This window comes from Balaenoptera ricei, chromosome 12, assembly GCF_028023285.1.
Source record: "Balaenoptera ricei isolate mBalRic1 chromosome 12, mBalRic1.hap2, whole genome shotgun sequence".
Classification (NCBI taxonomy): domain Eukaryota; kingdom Metazoa; phylum Chordata; class Mammalia; order Artiodactyla; family Balaenopteridae; genus Balaenoptera; species Balaenoptera ricei.
In genome coordinates, this window is record NC_082650.1 from 67,565,754 (window position 1) to 67,582,014 (window position 16,261).

Consider the following 16,261-nt stretch of genomic DNA (forward strand, 5'->3'; position numbering starts at 1 on the left):
CTGTGCCACACTTACTTGAAAACACAGATTTTCAGGAAAAAAAATATTGAGGCAAAGGTGAGTTTTCACTTGACAAAAAGATTTACAGTATCACTTTGCAATATGAAAAAAGTATGGTTCAATTAGTTAAAAACAGGATATTCATAACTCTTTTCTGGTATATATGGATATAGCAAATCTGTAGTATTTGTACACTAATCACTCAATATAAGTTTGTTAAATAATGGACGCCCATTTCTCGATTTTTAGCTCCCATTTCATCTTAAAGACCTTGCCAAATCTCTATGAAAATAAGAATAACCAGGTGGGAAGCATACTTTAAGAACAGGTTAAATGATTTAAGATTGGATCAGTCCTCTGCTGTCTCTTAGCCGCCCAGACAAAGGCTAATATATGATTGTCAGATCTGGAATCCATAAATGTCATAAGCACAAAGCTGGATAATCTATATCAATGTGCAGGGGGTGGGGGGTGGGTACAGAAGACAGGGGAGAGACAGGCAGAGAGATTACATTTAAAGAAAACACTTTATAATCATAGTTTCTAAATGTTGGTTAAAGGAATGTTTTAATCTTATTGTAATGTATTTTTTCCTAGTTTTTGTACTGCCTAAATTCTTCCTATCCAAATTACTGCTTAGATGTTATTCTTCTTTACCAGTAAATTCCCTTTTTTTCTTCCATTTCTGCTACAGATCTTTTACTCTATTAAGGTTTTCTCCTCCTTACCTCTTCTCCCCTTTTATTAGTCTATGTAATCTACTCTTCAACCATTTTATTTTTTTCTAATTTTTTCTTATCTTAAATCTCATTGGTATACAATCAGGTCTATAGACAACTGTAGAAGCTAATATAGGATGCTAAAAACAAGTATAAGAACAATCATCATCCTACTTTAAAAATTTTTTTTTAAATCAGCTTTTTGTTTTACTCAGGGAGGACTCTACCTTTCTTTTTATTGTTACAACCATCTTTACCCAGTTTAAGGTAAAAATGTGAATCAACACTTCCAACAAGAGCCCAAACCCTAAGCTAGAAGCCCAGAGAATTCAGGGTCTGAGAAAACTTGCGGGTGGCTCCACTTTTGATGAGAATAGATTTGGGTCTGGATGAAGTCACCAATGTGCCTCTGAAGAAACAAATGTCAGCGCGACCTATTAAAGTCAACCCTGAGCTAGGTAGCAACAATGAGCTGGGGATTAGCATTGACAGCTCCCTTAATGTGATTCTTTTGGACAGGGATTAATTTAATGTGTTGCTGTCAAATGAAACAAAAAACGAGATGGATTTACTAATGACTCTATACCACACACTTTTCCACCCCTGATCTATGTCAGAATGAATCTGACAGCAAAAGAAAATAATTTTTAAAATGAAAAGAAGACATTGCCTTCTCCAGACACTCGAGAAGGAAGTTTTTACTGGGCTCCCAGGAAGGGGGATGAGCGTAGGGTGCGGGGCCAGGTGAAGCGATGCCACGGGAGCCGTCAGGCCACCACTCCGACCGAAAAGGGGAGCGCCAGGGTGGGGCGTGGGGTCTGGCCGCCAGCTATGGCACAAACTTACAAGATGGCCTTAATTTCTTCAGGCCTCGCCTACCTTCCGTGTGAAAGTAAAAGGCTGTATTATGAGGCTTCTAAATGTCCTCTTAACTTTAAATTGCGAATCTCTAAAGGGGGGCGGGCGCAAACCTGCCGGAGCATTAGCCTTGTTGCAGAGACAGCTCTGCAGTGAGGCTGTGACAGAGAGGGGGCGAGTCAAAGAGCGAAGGTTGATCTCTAGCAAAACGGTTTGCCAAGTCAAATGTTAAGCCTCCTTAAAATAATTTGGATTCTTCTTTGTTCTCTCTAACAAAGAAACTTTAATTCGCAGTTCTCTGCGAAGGAAGACAATGCAGACAAGCCATTTTCAGGTGAAAGGTGTCTCGTCAATTAATAATCATTGAATAATCACTAAGGATTGGCAGGAGCTTTTCATCGAAAAGGGTGCTCAGAACATGAAACTGCATCCATTTACAGTGCAGACCGTTTGGGTATTATTCTTCCTTGTGATTGTTTTGTTTTTACCCCCTATGAGGTACATACGTCCCTAGTCTTATGTATCTGTATATTCCCGTAAGTTGCCGTTAGGTTGGTAAATACCCGCGATCTCCTCGGGTCTGAGTCAAGCCTCATTGACAGGGCCGCCCTACCGCGGAGCTTGAGCCCCGCGCCGGGAACCGTCGTCCGCGCCGGGTTCCTGAGCCCCGAGGCGTGTGGTTTAACTCAGCACTCACCGCGTGCAGCCCCAGCCCGCAGCCCTCGGTGCTGCAGGCCGCAAGAGAGGGGGGCACCCCGCGATGGCGTGGCTAGGGGACCTTGAGTGCGATGCACGAAGAGCCTTTGCGCAACGGGGAGCCGAGGGATGGGACGCCTCTCACCTCGCCGAAGTCCGGGGCCGCTCTCTTCTCGCTCCTCTGCCCTGACTCGGGCTAGGAGAGGCCCCGGACCGCACCCCTGAGAAGCACTCTTGCTTGGGGAGGTAATGACCTCTCCCCGCCCGGCCACCTCCGCGGCGCGCTCCTGGTGCGACGGCTCCAGCCCGGCCCGGGGCCGCGCATCACCAGCCCTGCTAGTCCTTTTTCCCGGACGGCCGGCGCGATCCGGCCAAAGCTCAGATCCCGGTCGAGGAGCGGTGAGAATCCTGGTTCTGCCACTTAGCGCGGTGACCTTGAGCAGTTACCCAACCTTTTAAGGTCGATGTTTTCCCACCCGTTAAGCGGGACCGAAGATGCTGTTTCCGCGGGCTCCCTGTGGGATGAAATGAAAGGATGGATGATGCCCAGCCTCGAGCTCCTAGTGCCCTGCCCCGTCTTCGTTCGATTCTGCTTCTTCTTTTCTGTTTTCTGCCTTATTTTTCCTCTGGCTTTTACTATCATTTTTCATCGTGTAAGTTTTCCCTTGGTTTTGTCTCCCCAATTTCTCGAAGAATCCTCTTTCTTCTCTTCTTTCATTTCTCCCTTTCCTCCCAGACTCATTATTGTAGCCAGCAAATTCATCAAAGATTTGTTTCCACTTCCTACACCCTGGGGTCCCCAAGACAAATGCCCATAATCTCCATCGGCCCCCTCCCCGGGCCACCCCAAATAATCGGGCAGTCAAGGAAGGACTCGGCTTACTTTGTAAACACGGTCTCAAGAAACAAGTCCCCTCGCCCTACTTCCAACCATTAAATTTCTCCTCTGCGGGACCCCTGAGACCACCGCTGCCCTGAGGGCAGGGGCCGCGGTGGCTTCTTTGTCACCGTGTCCTCGACGCCGGGCCCAGAAATCTATTCAAGGGCTCAGCAACCGTCCCCAAACGACCCGCGAACGGAACCTAGAAGCTGAAACCGGAATCCAGTCCTGAATTACTCGTCTTGAATTTTTACTAACAGACAAGCAAATTCATACATGATGTTCCATACTTACATGTAAACATATTTTTTAATCTTCAAATACGCTGAAAGATACAGCGTAAAAAGAGCACAAGATACACTCAAGTGGTATTTTTTTTAAAGCATGTTCTCTAATTTTTACCTATAAAACCGAGATTTAGATCAAGTTCTTACTTATTGAGTGGTTAGAAGAGAGAGGAAACTGAATTGCCTAAAACTTGAATTGCCTAAAAATGAGCTGCACTTATGCTCATTTATTGAAACATTTTAAAGATGCCTGAAAATACATTATTTCTTTATAACAAAAAACCACTCTACACTATCATAGTATATATAGTATAAAGAGTATAAATAAAATACCATAAACTATAACCAAAATTTGTATAAGAATTTTTTAAAAAGAAAAAAGCTAAAGCTAAATAGAGATTTTTGATTACTTGCCAGTTACCTCAAACCGAAAAGTATCAAGTTTCCTTTGAAATTATTTCTCATTTTCATTAAAATCTAATTGAAGATCACTTATAAAATGTTGGGGGAAGGAAAACAAGTGGAGAAATATCAATTCTATGCTTAGATTTTTGAAAGAGTAAAAGAACCACAGTACCACCTTGTGGGGACATGAGATTTTTTTTTTTCATCTTCTCTATTATGGTTGTTTTATTTCCCTCTACTATATAGACACTCACACACATTTTAAATAAAAATAAATAAAGCCATTAACAAAAACTTGGGTCTATGTGAATAAAATGTGATAATATGCTTTCTCTATTATTTTAAACACACTAGCATGTTTATATGAAAATAACTTTTAAGTTTTATTAACAAGTTAAACATATCAATATATGTATGATATTAATTGTGCTTCTAGTACTACAAATAATTCCAGAAATCAAATGTTAGGCACAAAACAGTAAATATAAAATTATGTGCACATACTAAAAGAAGAATAATTCTTTAAAAAATTGGTTTAAATTTCACTATTAAATACTATTCATGGGTTTTTAAAATGTAGTTCTTTGTTCAGTTGCTTGGACCTGGAAAAGCCACATTCTTAGATAAATACAATGTTTTATTTTTTTAAGCTATTTGTCTCATTACATTTAAGACTGGCAGAGCAGCCAGACATTTATAGAACCCATAACTGTTGGTTTAACAAAGCCGTTCTAGTCACCTTCAGAATATACAAAGGGCATAGATCATAGGGCTTGGAATTTAAGAAGTAAGATTATAAGACTCCAAAGCCAAGAAATGCAAAATAAAAAATTTCTCTTCTATTGTACATCTGGAAATATCTTACATGATACAAATGTTTCCTGCTCAAAACGTGTTTTCTGTAAAGCAAGAGAGAATTCCGGGGTTACCTGTAGGCATTCTTTATTCTCTGTGCTTTAGAATCACAGAGCTGGTATATCCCTCTGACCTTCAGGAAGGACTAAATCAAAAGCATCCCGGGAAGAGACCAGTGTATTTTAAACTGTGTTCAGCAGAGCCCTAGGGGCTGTCAAAAGATTATAAGGGGAGGGGAACACCGAGAGAAGCCCCTCACTCCCAGCTTCTACCAACTGACTCTGCTTTCGTCGTTTTCACACACAGGAATTCTGCCTATGATTGAGCTGAAACAACAGACTCCATGTCTCTAGAAATGTTAGAAAACCACTAATCTAATCTTACCTATTTTGTATAAGTCTAGTAAAGAATTGCCGTAAGAAATGTTCTGATGCTTCCTGCACGTTTGTTAACAAATGCACCTTAAGAGCAGCCCACCATGCTTCCACATACCGCATTCTCTTTTTTCTTTAGAAAATAGTTCATTACAAAATGTATGCAGGTTGACTGTTAAAAAAAAAAAAAGTAAAACTGAGGTATCGATATATTAAATTAAAAATCTCTATATCTCAACCCCAAACCACTCACTTCCCAGGAATAACACAGTTAACATTTTGGTTTGTACCCTCCCAGACACTTTTTCTCTGTGGGCACACATACAAGCTTGTGTGGGCAAACACACACCCACACTGAGTGTTTGTTTCAAGAAAACAGGATCATATCGCCAGTGTTTTGTCCCTCAATAATATAATATCTTTCTATGTCAGTACCTACAGCACTACCTCATTCATTATCCAAAGTATGGATGTATACAAGTTATCTAATCTCATCTCTATTGTTGAATATTTGGATTTTTGCTTTTATATTGTATATTTGCACTTGCTCTTCCTTCTATCTAAAATACATTTCCTACTCTCCACCTGGCCAACATCTAGACCCCAGAGTAACAACACTACCAACCTATAAGAAGCCAAAATTTTAAAACACAATTTCTCAATACAATATAATTCTCTACCCCAACATTTTAAACACAATAAAATGGGGCTTTCCTTTTTTTTTTTTTTTTAGCCTATTAATTTCTTCACTAGAAAACAAACCTATATCCTTTTCAGATTTTCCCAATGCCTCAAGAATGGAATCTATGCTTTTTGTAGAGCAATTTGATTGTGTCTATCAATATTTAAAATATGCATATCTTTCAGTCCAAAACCAGAGTAGCTTTCTATAGGCATATTTACACAAATTCACTAATTCATTCAACACAATTATTGAACCCATCTAAGTGTTAGTCATTTTGCTAGGTTCTTATGGAAATGCGGTTAAAAAAAAGAAAAAAAAAATCCTCAGGGAGATTATAGTGTACTGGGATAAATCTACACTGGATAAATAATCACCTAGTATGTTTATCATTTATAAATTGTGATAAATAGTAGCAGGAAAATTACAATATAATAAACTACTTTAACAGAGTTTTCTTCTCAAAGAGCTACAAAATGTTACAAAATCTCTCATTATATTTACCTTTTTGACCTAATCTTTGATGGTATCTTTCTAAAGCATCCCAATATGTCCTTTCTTTTTTAAAAAATATACCTCAACATATAGACTAGCCACTTAAGTCTAATGAACCTCTGAGATTGACAAATCGCTGCTTTCAGCTCATTTAATAATTTTAATCTTTGTCCCAAATGTGTTATTAAGATACTTAGGCCTTTGTTTCTTACCAGCCCTTTCATTCTTCTATTGTGAATTCATTTTCAAATAAGGATAAAATATAATAGGATATTCAAATATTAAATAAATACTGCTGCTTGGATTAGGCCAAGAAAATAGGTGAAGCTAAATTTTTGGCTGACAGTTAGTGCCAACCCTGCACTATTTCAAAATCACTGCTGATAAGATGGTTTAGAAGAGTCCAAATTCAGTGTACAGAAGGTAGTGTGGGTGTGTCAATGTTTAAGGTATGAAAGTCTGTACTTTAATACATGAAAAGGAATGTATGAAAGCTAAAGGCCAACATAAAAAATAAAGTGTTTCCCATTGTATTGGAGGAGTAAAGGCTAGAAAAAAGGTATGGCCCTTACCAATGGTTTAGTTTTGAAGGATGTCATTTGTGATAGTAGCAACAGACACCAAGATGAAGCTGAGCCATGAATCCACAGAAAATTTAGACATGTCTAAGTATATGTACAGGTCAAGTGAGATTTGGCCACCAATGTCCTCTTTATGAAAGAGCCCAAGGGTGCTCCTGGAAAATAATTTATCTTTAGGTTAGCAGAGACTTTAGGAGTACCAGTTTGACCCAAATAAGTGTAACAAGCTAGTGTCAACAGAGAGGGATGATTTGGGTCGTGTTAGGAAACCTATGCGAGACATGTTTGGAGACTGGTAAGAATTTAAAAGGCCAGAATGACCTCAGAATGGACCTGGGAGAATGGAGGGGAGGTGATAACCAGAGAAATACTGTATTGTTTCTGTTAGTGTGACCTTGTGACCTTTGACCCTATTTTTATTCTGTGTCTCCTGCACCCTGAGGAAACATGGATTAGATCGCATAACACTAGGCCTAACTAGAGAAAGTCATTACAAAGCTGGCGCTGTGCCAGGTTCTTTTTTTTTTTCCAGTTTTGGTTGATTTCAAATTTTGGAAGCAGAGCTCTTTCCTATTTGAATCATGAGAAGAACAGGTAACAACTGAAGAAAGATTATTTGAGGGCTCATTAATGATACTAACTGGTACAAATCAACATCTTGAAACTATGATTTTAAAAACCAAAACAGAACAGCCCTGGCCTCTAGGGGTTGGGGCAGGAATTGACTGGGAAAGAGCATGAGGGAACTTACTGGGATGATGGTAATGTTTTGTATCTCAATAGGGTTTAGATTATATAGATGTATTCATTTATCAAAACTCAACAAATGTAACTAAAGACCTGTGCATTTGTCATATGTAAAATTTACCTCAAGAGGAAAAAAAATGTAAAAAATACTGAACTCTTGTTAATGAGTGCTGAAGTATTTATGAGAAAATGTACCAATGCCTGCAATATACTTTCATCAATAAATACACCAAAAATTAAGATGTATTAATGGGTGGATAAAAGACTAAATGCATGGACAGAGATGTGATAAAACAATAAAAAAATGCTGATACAATCTAGGTGGTAAATACATAGGTGTTCACAATAAAATTATTTCAAGTGTGCTGTATGTTTGAGATTTTTCACAATAAAATGGTGGGGAGAAAAATTAATTCCTTGCATCTAAGAAGGTCTGAAGTCTAAAAGGGACCAGAGACGGCTAAGATAGGAAGTGTCTATGCCACATTTAAAACCAACAAAGAACCAGAATGGGATAGGAATAGGCGAGATCAGTATGTTAGCTCATATTTTCCCTGCCTCTGACTCCCCGAGCATCTCCCAGCACCCCAGGTTACAGTGATTCTCTAACCTCTTCCTGCTTATCCAGATATTCCATGTGTTAGGCAGTCAGTATGAAAACAGATACAGTTGTTCAGTATACAACCTTCCACCACCCCTGCCAACTCATACACACATCATACTCCAAAACATAAGCTTAGAAGCTGACACACTTGCCCATATTCCCAGTCTCATCACTGGCTTCCAGGTTGCTGCCTGAGCCTCTTCTGCCCACAGTCATGCTTGGGATTGGAGCCCCTGTGATGACCAATGGGCTTCTGGGATTACCCAGCCCCTTTCAATTTCAACTCTGGGAAGTTCTAATTATAAGGGTGGAGTTTCTGCTTCGGTTTCTGTGATCACTCTCCCAGTTTGGTGCCTGAGGCCCAGGCTATCACATAAATAGATGATGACTGCTATACCAGAATGACCCCTAGAATAGATAGCTAAAGGAGAGGGCACAAAGGGTCCTTGACTTGGAAGGCATGAGGCTCAAAAAAGGGTTAAGACAGTAGAAGCTACATCTCAAGAGCCTGGGTCAAGCCACATAGTTATGCAACAAATATATTTAAGTCCCTACGATGTGCTAGGCACTATGCCAGGCACTGAGTAATCCAGTGGTGAACAAAACAAATATAGTCTCTGACCTCATAGAGCTTACAGTGGTGGGAAAGTTAGTAAATAAACACTAAAAAACAAATACTTATACATATATCTATTAGAATTTATTACAAATACTATGAAAAATAGGGTTCTTTGACAGAATATTAAGGAGATCTACTTTAAACTAAGTGGGGAGAAAATGTCTCTCTGAGGAAATGTCATTTAAGTTGTGACCACGTGAAGTATCAGGGAGCAGAGATAGTCAAGACGGAGAGGAGAAGATGTGAAAGTTTCTGAGACAGAGTAATATTTTTTTTAAGGAACGCACATATTACAGGAGTACAAACCTTCAAATAACAGACAACACACATAAGCTTTCTGTAATGTTTCCTCAAGTTTTGGCTGAGTGCAAGTTTCAGGTGAACACTCCAAGCAATGCACGCACATGAAAAAAACATAGCTTTTAATTTATATATGGTAGAGAATTTATATATGTTTACCCTGACATGTGACAGGAAGGCAGTAACCATTTACAAGAATTTTATGCATATCTAAGAAAGTTTTAACTTAACATATTTTTAAATTACGTTGAAAATTGCCACAATGTGGAAAGCTTATTTCAAACTGATAATATACTATTCAGTATAGTATTAAGAACTACTTGTTTTGAACCACTTATTGACTTAATCAAAAATGTATTCAGTTTTGAGCATTTTTATACTTAATAAAAAACTTTAAAAATCTTAAGTAAAATATGGCTGAACCAAATATGAGAATATTGAAAAATGTCAACCTTAATGAGATCAGTGTAATAATAAAATACACCTTGAAACAACAAAATTCTACAATAATGAAAAGTCATTATTGAAAGAGAATTCTTGAAAGAGAACGACTGAAACTGAAGAGGGAAAAAAAAGAACTAATTAAGTAGACCAATGAGATATGCAAAATCAGTAAGCAGCAATCAATATAGAAAAGTATGACAGAAGAAACGTATTACAACTCTGAGTCTTGCAATGCAAGAACTAGGAGAAAAAATTAAACACATTGTGTAAAACCAATAACCTTCTATTAACAACTATTAAGATTTGCAAGAACAGGGACTTCCCTGGTGGTCCAGTGGTTAAGAATCCACCTTCCAATGCAGGGGACGTGGGTTCAGTACTTGGTCGGGGAACTAAGATCCCACGTGCCGCGGGGCAACTAAGCCCGTGCGCTGCAACTATTGAGCCCGCGCACCACAACTACTGAGCTCGCACACCACAACTACAGAGCCCACGCACTCTGGAGCCCATGCACCACAACTAGAGAGAAGCCCGCGTGCCACAACAAAAGATCCTGAGTGCCGCAACTAAGACCCAACGCAGCCAAAACTAAGTTAAAAAAAAAAAAAAAAAGATTTGCAAGAACAGCACACATTTGCAGAACAGCATCTAAATATAGCTGGAAACAATAAAATAAGCTCAACTTCAAGCTTTCATGAGGGCAGACAGGTAAGACTAAGTAATCATTAGTCTTATTCACTGCTGTATCTCTAAAGCCTGGAATAGTGCCTGGCACATAGTGGATATTCAATAAATTTTGTTCAGCTGAAGAAAGACATACATAATCACTCTATCCAGTTATTTCCATTATTTAAAGTGAACAATTTGGTGGATCACTTTGTGATCTCAAAATGAAACCAGTTAATCCAATACGTATTTATGGGAATGTGAATCTACAATCAAATATACCCAGAAAGATTCTGGCAGTCATATGTTGGGGTATATAGTTGTCAGGCCTGAAAAAAGATACAAAAATCCTACTCATTATTTGTATTTTGTAGACTTGCACTGCCACAACCAAGATTCTACCTGGATTGTTAGGAGAGTAACAAGTTCTTAGTTGGGTTTCCCCTAGAAGCAAATCCTGAAACAGGGATTGAATGCAACATAGCTTATTTAGAACAGTGACCCTAACAGGGAAATGGGAAGATGACATAGAAAATGAAAGGAAGTCAATACATGGTGTATTATTAAGCCAACTACCCCAGTGGATACTACAGAGAAGCTCTAGAATTATTCCAGCAAAGGGGTGAAGAGCCTGGGAATTTATACGTTTACACCACAGGTCCACTGGGTTAAGGGCCATCACCTGAGGGACATTAATTCCCATTCACTTTCAGCCTACCCAGGCATGTGGACAAAATGGATTTTGGCAACCCAAGGCTAGCCCCCCAACAGAGATGTAGTTGCTGGCCCCTGGAAGTCAAGCTGGCATGTGTGGAAGTAGTAAGAGAATCTGAGGGGATAAGTTGGAGTACTCACAGTGTCTGCTACACCAGGCAAGTAACAGCAATTGGTATGTAAGCAGAAGAGGCCCTAGAATACAGAGAGGATATGAAAGTAAAATATAACTGTAACTTCTTAGCACTAGGCTAAATACCCTTTAAAGGCACTATAGTATAGCGGCCACTACTGTCTACGCTCAATAAATCGCTGTTGTTGATGAGGGAGTGAATAAACGATTTAGGACTCAACTATACAGAAACAGATACACCAGAATACCACACACAGCCATAAGAGCCCAGTTACACTGAGCTTTGAATATTAATTTATTTTCTAAATTTCACTTTTGACAACCTAGCTAAGAGGGGAGAGCTTTTATGCAGCACTTTTTCTTCCATAAGAGATAGTCACATACTCTGTTTTAGCCATAAAGTATCAAGAATAATAGAACAGATTAAACCTTAACGATTTTCCCTAATATGAACACAACTATACAGTCAATAAAAAATCTAAAGTAAAAAAGCATCTTGAAAGAAATAAAGTCATTTAACTTCTTGTTCTCCACATATCCTAAATCACCCACATTCTTTCTCAAGATCTAATGGCATTTAAAGGCTAAATTTTTAATCCAGATTTCACATCTTATTATGGTCCTACAGCTAAATTTTGTTGCTTTCAGAAATCATTTGCATGCCAGTTCAATATGCTTCAATTGGAGGTGAATTATCAATTCTGATGATATCTTTTTTAAATAAATTAAGCTAGAGACACAGGAAATAACACATTCTTTGTTTTCCTAAGGGGATCAATCTGACATTTATTAAAGTTGATATGAGTCCTTTAGAAAAAGGTAGAAATCAATTCTGAGCAGGAAAGTTAAGGTAAGCAATATTATATGAAATTGAAACCAAAGATGACTCCATTTTTGTTATGTTTAATAACCACCATATGTCAATTCAAATATGCTATTGTTTTTCTTTTAATGAAGATGGCTTATATGGATTAATAAACTTTTGAATTGTATGCATATATGAGGAGGTGTAAAACTTACTCTCACTTATTGATCAAGAATTGCTTAATTTGATCTCGGAATAAAATTGCCCTTCAGGCAGTGAATTGCATCCAGTTTGGATCAGGATAATGACATACTAACCTTAAGCAATTGCCATTTATCAAGGAAACTGGTAGTATTTACTAGAAAAGTTAAAGAAATTTAGAGATTTAAAACTCTAACATAAATTGAATGACAATATTTGCTATTTTTCATCCTCCCAAAATTACCAATTTCTATTTAATGGCGTACAGTATAACAATATTACATTTGATGCATTCATTATAGTATGACCACATTCCTAAACATTCTTGAGGATTCATTCCTGAGGATTAATTGACCTTCCACTCTTTAAAATATTTCACTCTCCTTAAATTTCAACTTCAATTTCTTCTCTCTGAAACCAAAGAATCTCACCACACCAGCCCCAAATTTAAGCATAATTGGCCTTAAATCAGTAGTAAATGATCAGATAAGAAAAAAAAGAGAATACTATTAGGAAAATCATAGTGATGCAATCCTAAAGTATAATTATCTCATTAAATAAATGAATAAAAAAGCCTTCTTCTTCCTGGGAAGGCCCATATTCTTCAGACAAATAAGATTACAATTAATCATTTGTCTTTAAGGGGCCCCATTATGCCCCAAAGAAATCTAAATATCTGATAGCTCAACAGAAGCCTAGAACTGCACTGTCTAGCAGCTACAATGAGTAATATAATAGAATCTAGCTCAAGAGCACAATAGAAGCCTAGAATTAGTAATCTAACTCTATGCTTTCAGGCAAATAGGCTTTGGTGATTCTACAAAGACCCTCTAGGACCCATTAAAATAAGATGCCTTCCTATGGTTACAAAGCTAGTTGTCGTCTTTTTAAATAGTGCTCAGGTTGATAAAATGATATTATAGGACACTAGTGAGTTCATCACAACAAGACCAGTTTCTTTAAATACAACACCCCTCTCAAGCCTCCTTTTGTTAATCTACTGTAATTGTCCCCCGCTTAACTAGACTCCCTTTCTCCAGCCCCTTCCTCGGAAGGACTAGCATACATTATTAGCTTTTTAGTTCATATGGTCACTAGTGGTTTTGGCTAGGAGGAATCAAAAGGCTAATCATCCCTTGAGTGAATCACTAAAACTGAGTCACTGAATTTGCAAAACCAGAGATTACAGTCAAGATCAAGGTATCCTCACCAAGGTGAATTTTTGTCCCATGGACCCTACTAGAAACAGTCTTCAACTTTAGTTAAAAGAAATGTACTAGAAATCAGAACAGAATCACTACCATTAACTTTCTTCTTTTAAACAACAGGGAAATGGGTCCAAGATTAAAATGTTATCAATAATTTTCAGTTCTTCAAAATGAATTATTAAAATTATTTATTAAAATATATGCTGCTGCCTGTATGTGACCTTAACAGTTCTCAACTCCTACTGGGCTGTGAAATAGAAACTCGGGTTGCCTCAGCCACATCTTAGACCTACTGGATCAGAATCTCCAGAAGTAAACTCATTGATCTGGAGGCTGTGACTAACTTTTATTGTCACATCATGTCATCTATTTCTATGCCTTTATACAGTATTTCATTCATATTAACATTTTTGAACACCACATATTTTCTAGGCACTGTACTATATAGTTTCACACACCATTTGGAATACATTAAGATTTAGAGATGGAATGACATTTTATATTTAACAACATCGATATGATTCACATCCTTATTAACAGAAACAAAATATTTTAATATTGATAGGAATACAGCATAACTCATTTAACTCAATACTGACAGTATGGCTAGTCAGGCTTCAAATATTAAAGACTTACCAGATTACTTCTTTATTTAACAATTCAAGCTAACACTACCAGCATGTGTTTAATAATCCATACAAAAATTTCTGCACTTCAGGTAGATTCCATTAAAGAATAGTTGTCAAAATTCCACTTCCTGAATGTCTTCTAATACTTCTAATATTTCTTCAAATATCTGAGCACTAAATACTGATTTCCCAAACCTATCAAATGTGATAGAACAAGTAAATACTGAAGATCAAACTAAAACACTTTTGGGGTATGATTTTCTGTTTAGACTACCTCCCTTAACTTTCTGAATGCCTCTGGGCATACTTGAAATACCCTGTTACTTTTTCTGTACCATGTGTTAAAGTTTAAGTGCGTTACATAATTGAATTAACAATTTTTAGAAGATTAATTAGCATCCGGACAGAAATTTAACAGAACTTTTCATTAATACCTTAATCTTGATAGTACCAGTTTTCCCCTCAGAACACTCTGAATTCCCAGAGATGGCTTCTAAATACGGAGCCTCTATTTACTTAATGGAGCTTTGCGCCCCTGAGAGGAGCTCTGTGGGGTGCTGGGAAACTCAGAGGAAAATGTGAAACGGGCTGCTTACGAATAAGAATGCAAACTAGGCCCTCTCAGCCTTGCAGGTTTCAAGCGCTATATATCCCTTACCCTGATTGCAACTTCAGCAGAGTGGAGTGGTTTGTTTGTTGAAATAATGAATAGTAGATGGCATCCACTTTAGTGGAAAGTTTTAATTTGTGATTCCCTGAGGCTGTGTGAAATGAAACACCCTTATTTATTCCCATAAATGAAGCCAAATTGCTTCTGGAATTTCTTCTGAAAAAGACCATCTAGGAACACTGATTTGACATATTAGCTTGTGAAATAAAACATTTAATGAATGTACTTTTGTAGTGAAGAGCACTATTTCTATGAAGACTATTGCTGAAGTATGTTCTTATCTGATTAAGTTTCTACTTTTAAAAACTGATGCTGAGGGGCTTCCCTGGTGGCGCAGTGGTTGAGAGTCTGCCTGCCAGTGCAGGGCACACGGGTTCGAGCCCTGGTCTGGGAGGATCCCACATGCCGCGGGGCAAGTGGGCCCGTGAGCCACAACTACTGAGCCTGCGCGTCTGGAGCCTGTGCTCCGCAACAAGAGAGGCCGCGATAGTGAGAGGCCCGCGCACCGCGATGAAGAGTGGCCCCCGCTCGCCGCAACTAGAGAAAGCCCTCGCAGAGAAACAAAGACCCAACACAGCCAAAAATAATAAATTAATTAATTAATTAATTTTTTTAAAAAAAGCTGATGCTGAGGTACATCAGGATGTTTAAGCTTGCCTCAGAAATTCAGAAAATAAAAATGTCTATCTTGATTTTACATGTTTTAGTTAAAATATCAGTTACTACTGAAAGCAATCATTAGTGCCCCAATAACACCTTATTATTAAATTTTAATAAACAGACAATTCAAATGGATTAAATAATAGTGAGTGTTGGGAAAGAAGAACTAAAGTTTACCCTTGCAAAATACAGAAAGAGAATTACCTTAAACATTAGTAATTTTAAGACTGAAGAGAGATTTAAATTGACCAGGAGAACAAAAGCACCTTCCAAATTCTCAAATACTTAAGAAATCTCCATGATAAATAATTTGGTATGCTGCTTTTATATCAATTTAGCTGTTTATTAAATCATCTCTCAATGGTATTACAGGAAATATTTGGTTAACCTATTCCTTACCTGAAACAAATTAAACAGCATTTACTTAGGAATGTAGATACTCATTTAGGTTTTAGAAGATTATTAAGTGTCTACGTTTCAGGTGCTGTTCTAAATCCTGAGGAGACAGTGGTGAACACAAGGCTTACTATCAATCCCTGTCTCAGTGGAACTAACATCCAATGGGTAGGAGTGGGGAGGGGGTGGGAGGACAGAAAATAAACAAGGCAACAAATAAGTAAATAAGATAATGTCAGATAGGTACAGGAATAGAAATAAAATAAAATTGAGTAATGGATAAAAAGTGAAGGGGTGGGGAGCTGAGTGCAGGTGATGGAGCGGAGACCTAAGTGATAAGATAAGAGACATCTATAGGAAATTTTGAGAAATTGCAAATGCAAGTTGGAAACATCTACATGTAGACCACTAGCACATAGGAATAGAAACCTAACATATATAAAAACAGTCCTTCTTCTAACATTTGTGGAGTCCAGGGCAAGAATACAAGTAGAGGCTCATATACCATACGTCAAAATACTTATAACTTCTAACTCAAGATAACTGGTAAAGGCAACAAATTCCATCCTCCTACATACCTTCACAAGAATGTGGTGGTATGAACTCCTGACCTACCCTGCCCCCTCCTATTCT

General features: G+C 37.9%; 1 long non-coding RNA gene across 1 annotated transcript in view; it reads right to left on the minus strand.

Annotated features, from left to right (window-relative positions):
• The window catches only part of LOC132376390 (uncharacterized), a 251,195-nt gene that overhangs the window by 229,544 nt on the left and 5,390 nt on the right, over positions 1-16,261 (minus strand). Inside the window, exon 2 of the long non-coding RNA XR_009506285.1 lies at positions 11,068-11,121. This is a non-coding gene — a long non-coding RNA (uncharacterized LOC132376390). The remainder of the gene's footprint in view (positions 1-11,067; positions 11,122-16,261) is intronic.